Genomic DNA, 5,587 nt, shown 5'->3' with positions numbered 1-5,587 from the left:
CTGGAGTTTCAGCTTTAGCATCATTCCTTCCAAAGAAATCCCAGGGCTGATCTCCTTCAGAATGCACTGGTTGGATCACCTTGCAGTCCAAGGGACTCTCAAGACATCTCTTGGAAACAGTCCAACTTTCAGGTTTTTTCAAGTTTTCACAGTTTCTAACACCTCACCCTTCTCCTCCCTAGAATAGGAGCTTTGGAGTGGGGTGGGGGAGTGGTCTTGTCTTTATGCTGTTCCCACCCCTCCTTCTTTCTTTAACACTTCTCTGATGTTGAAAACAGAAACTAGAAATTATGGAGAAGGCCCCACCCTACACAATTTTCTAACATAAGAAATGGGTCCCTTTTCCAACTACTCGCCCCCCAGCTCACACCCCTAACTAAGTTCTAAGGTATCTACTAATTTCATCTGTGCCCCACCCAACATCAAGAGTTCAGGCTGCTTCATTTATTTTATTATTATTATTTTGGCCATACCACGAGGCTTGAGGGATCTTAGTTCCCTGACCAGGAATTAAACCCAGGCCTTCAGCAGTGAAAGCAGATCACAGGAATAAGAATGAGAAACAAGTATCACTCTTAGAAAATGAGATGTTATCATTGGACAGGACTGTAAACCTGAAAAAAACCAAGAGGCTCAACTAAGAAACTATTAGAGCCAACAAGAAATCTAAAAAATAGCCCACTATAAGATGAATGTTCAGAAAAATCAATAGCTTTCCATTATACCAGCAGCAACCATTGAGCTAAGGTTAAGGAAAAAAAAAATTCTATTCCAGTAACAACAAAATATCAAGTTCCTAGAAATAAACTCAGTAAGAGCAGAGGCCACATAAAGAAAACTACAAAGCTTGACTACAGATGTAACAACAAGATTTGAGTTAAAAAAAAAATGAAGAGGCATAGCTTGTTCCTAATTAGGAAGCATCAACATTGTAAGAATTTCTTTTCTTTTCAAATTAACATAAACATAAAACACAGGATAAATAAGCTACAGCCTATCTGAACAATGGAATCCTACCCAGCAATAAGAATGAAAGAATGATTGATACACGTAAGGACACGGAAAAATCCCCAAATCATTAGGCTGAGTAAAGGAAACCAGATACAAAAGAGTACATACTGTGTGATCACATTTATGTAAAATTCTAGAAAGGGGAAAAAATGATAGCAGATGGGGAATTGGTATTGGTAGTGGAAGTGAGGATTAAATGTGAAAGGGCATGAGGGACTTTTCCAAGACTGTTGAGAATGTTCTATGTCTTGATTGCACTGCTGGTTACATGGTGTATACATCTGTCAAAACTCATCTAAATGTATCCCTAAAATAGTACATTTATTGTATATGAATGATACCCCAGTAAAGCTGAAAAAATTAAATGCAATTCCAACTAAAATGCAACTCAAAAAAACCCAACTTTAGGGTTTGGGGGAAAGGTGTGGCAGAGACTTAAGGCACTGAAAATAAAATTTGGGGGGAAGAATAACTGCATGAGGCCAGCTAAAAAAAAAAAAAAAAAAAGGCATGGATGCATGCAGAGAGTCCTTCATCAGCAAGTTCACTGACCATCCTGGTCACTCTGGGAACAAGATGCCTTCAGCTCCTCCGTAGTCCCCTCCATCACTAAGAGAGTTTCCCCCATGGGAAGAGAAGGAACAGTCTCACCCCCTTGCCGTATCTCCACCCTATACAGCCTAGCATCAGGCTGCAGATAGCAAAGGAGTTTGATTCCTTTTTACAGAAGAGGAGGACCTCAGCTGTTTTCTTCTCTTTGAACTGTGGGGTCCATGAAGCTATTTTCATTCTCAGCTTTCCAGATGCCCTTTCCAGAGTTGTCCTATTACCAAAAGGCCAACAAGAGGTTTAAATTCCTTTAGGATCCCCCCTTTATCACAGAGGGCTCCAAGAATATATAATTTCATGGCATAAAAAACAGAGCCACCTGTAAACCAAAATACATTCTAGGGTTTTAAGAGGAGAAATGTGCAAACATCAGATGGTAGATTCCACCACACACTAAGCAAGAGAGACGAGAATAGGCATGAATTGGTTTTGCAAACTTCAAGGTTGGCTGTTATTTAGGATGAAGCACTTGAGAAGGGAGAATGATGGGTTGATGCATCAGGATCCTTTGTGTTGGCTGTAGACAAAAGTATGACAGTGTTTTAATATAACTAGTTTTTTTGGGCATAAAAATTTTCCATGACCATTAAGACATTTCTCTTTCAATTGGTGTGCTTGGAGGTTTATTTTTAGAAATGAAATTTCTCATTAAGGAGTGATGTGGTTTAAAGATGATCACTCTTCCAAGCTAGTTTTCTCGCCGCTCTCCATTAGCAGGGTCCAAAAAACCCAAATTTGGCGGGGGAGGGAAAGGCTTTCTGCCTTCAGGAGCATGATTTCTAGCTCACTTTTCTTTGCCAAGTAACAAAAAGGCAATACACCTAAGATCCTCTGCCAGTTTTTCATTCTGTGTAGCTAAGATTCTGCAAAGATTAAGAAATCATTAAGATCTGAGATCTATTGGAAATATTCGTGGCAGCCAATCAATGACAAAAATTGGGGCCTATCTCTCCATGGTAACTGGTGGAGATAGTTTTCTGTTTTCTGAGCCACTGGAGTATCTCTTTATTCATTGTTGGTCAAGAAAATGAGAACAACCCTATAAGGTGCTCTCTACACCTGTTGCAAACTAAATGGACCATATCACTCAGGCCCGTCTCTATCAGTTATCTAGTGCATTACCACAAACATAGAGGTTTATCATCTCGCCGTTTATAAGTCAGGAGTCCAGGCACACTGAGACAGAACCTCTGCAAAGCTGCAATCGAGGTTTCAGTCGTATTCAGTGGTATCATATCAAGGTTTGACTGGGGAAGGGTTTGTATTTAACTGCATGTGGTTGCTCACAGGATTTGGTTCCTTGAAAGCTATAGCTGTAACTTCCTGCTGGCTGTCAGTGAAGGTCACCCTGTTTCCTGTGATGTGGTCTTGTTCATAGAGAAGCTCACCAAGCTTATTTCCTCAAAGCTAGCACAGAAGAGAGTCTTGCTACAAAACAGACATTACAGTCTAACATAATTTAATCACAGGTGTGACAGCCCATCACTTTTTTATTAATTAATTCGTTAAGTTTTTGGTTGCACTGGGTCTTTGTTGCTGAGCACCAGCTTTCTTCAGTTGCGAAGAACAGGGGCAACTCTAGCTGCAATGCAGGGGCTTCTCATTGAGGTGGCTTCTCCCATTGTGGGGCACAGGCTCTAGGGCACATGGGCTTCAGTAGTTGCAACACTCAGGCTCAGTGGTTGTGGCTCATGGGTCCTAGAGCACTGGGACTTCAATAGTTGTGGCTCATGGGCTTAGCAGCTCCATGGCATGTGGAATCTTCCAGAACAAGTGATGGAACCCGTGTCCCCTGTGTTGGCAGGCAGATTCTTATTCCACTGTACCACCAGCCCATCACTTTTGCCATATTCAAGTCCCAGGTCTCATCCACACTCAAAGAGGGGGTCACACAGGGACAAGAGCACCAGGAAGCCTAGGTGTTGGGAGTGGCCTTAGAGTCTGCCTTCCACATTGTCCAGTCTGGCTGCCTATACCACCTTAATTTAAGTGAGGATGACTTGGATTAAATGGGGATTACTCCATCCCCCGTGACTGACAAATGGACCGCCCTCTGCCATAACTCCTTCAAGAACAGCATCCACCACACAAGTAAGGGCAATCTCGGGCGATTCTCTCATCTCCTTACCTCTACTTCTTTGTCCTTCTCTTGTCTAGCTCCCCTCCAAATACTGAGAGACCACACGGCTACTCTCCTGGAGGGCACAGCCAGGATTCCCACCCCGCCCCCCAGCGGGGACTTGCCTGTCTCTGAGAATGTAACCGTGTGTGTATGGAGGTCTCCACCACCACCCCTGTCATCGGCACAGTTGCTCAGTGCCAGGAAAAGCAGAGTGTTAGCCACGAAAGATGATGAGAAGAGTAGGAGGCATGACCTCAAGACGTTCACAACCCAGATGACCACTGTTCTGCAGTCTTACCCAAAGAGTGTAAGAAAAGGGTTTTAGTGCACCACTCCTGTCCACTGTGTTTGAATTTTAAAATAATGAGCATGCAGTGTTTGTGTAATCAACAGCAAAAAATGTATAAATTGTCTCCAACTCAGAGTATAGCTAGGAGTTGAGAGTCAGCATCTATGCAAATAGAATTGCAAGCATCCTTTGTGAACCCCACCACTCTCTCACACATCCTCTCAAACAGATGCTATAGACAAAAGTGATCTAAGCCTTCCTCCAGAGGTGGGTCTGTATATGGCATCAGTCAATCAGTCAAAGGTTTATCCATACCTTTGCGCTACAGTGACTGGTAGGGGCAACCCAACCAAAGCCAATGAGACATAAGGAGAGGTTTCCTGTGATCTCTGGGATAGAAAAGGCCCCATCTTTAGGGAACTTCCAGGAATCTCTTCCCTTGTACCAGTGCTAGTCAAAAGGAACATAAGGTAAGTTTTTACATATGATTTTTTTTTTCTCCAAGCCCTTTAATATCACTTGAACAGTTGAGGCACAAGCAATAATAAAACTCCATTTTTATGTTACAAGAAAGAAAATTTTGTATATCTGCATGATAGACCAATTTTCTCAAAATTCTCTTCTGCAGTGAAATAAACAAACACTCTGGTCCACAGGTTGATTCAACAAGGTCAGAAAGGCAGACGAGATGATAAACTCCCAAACTTAATGAGAAGTAGGAGGACTCAGATGTTTACTGACTGCCCATCACATGCTGCATCGGGTTTTGCACACTTTACCTAAGTAAGATGTGAACCTAAATTCCATTTATCTATTAACAGAACAGCCCTGATACCGCCAGGTAAGGCCCCATTTTAAATGTACTTCAAGGACAAATAATTCTTAATGTTCTAGTAGCTATATATTTTGTTTTTTAATTTTCTTTTTTAAAATTTGTTTTTATTTTATTTTTTGGCCATGTTGTGCAGCATGTGGGATCTTAGTTCCCCAACCAAGGATTGAACTCTGGAGTCTTAGCCACTGGACCACCAGAGAAGTCCCTAAAATTTATTCTTATTTATTTTTTACTTTTGTCCTAACCACACAGCTTACAGGATCTCTCAGTTCCCAGACCAGGGATTGAACCCAGGCCATGACAGTGAAAGTCCAGAATTCTAATCACTAGACCACCAAGGGACTCCCCTGGGTATGTTATTCACTCAGTCATGTTTGACCGTTTGCTACCCCATGGACTGTAGCCCACCAGGCTCCTCTGTCCATAGAATTCTCCCAGCAAGACTACTGGAGTGTGTTGCCATTCCCTTCTCCAGGGAATCTTCCCAACCCAAGGATCAAACCCACGTCTCCTGCATTGCAGGCAGATTGCTTATCATCTGAGCCACCAGGGAAGCCTAGTAGCCAAATTTTTAAAAGAAAAAAATGAAATTAGTTTTAATGACATAGTTCCATTTAACTCAGAATATCATAAATGTTCTCATTTCAAGATTAAAATGGTTATTTTACTTTTTTTCATTCTAGGTCTTTAAAACTGTGCGTTTATACTTACAGAGTGTGTT

This window comes from Bison bison, unplaced genomic scaffold (genome assembly GCF_000754665.1).
Source record: "Bison bison bison isolate TAMUID 2011002044 unplaced genomic scaffold, Bison_UMD1.0 scf7180017864160, whole genome shotgun sequence".
Taxonomy (NCBI): domain Eukaryota; kingdom Metazoa; phylum Chordata; class Mammalia; order Artiodactyla; family Bovidae; genus Bison; species Bison bison.
This window is presented reverse-complemented; position numbering follows the sequence as displayed.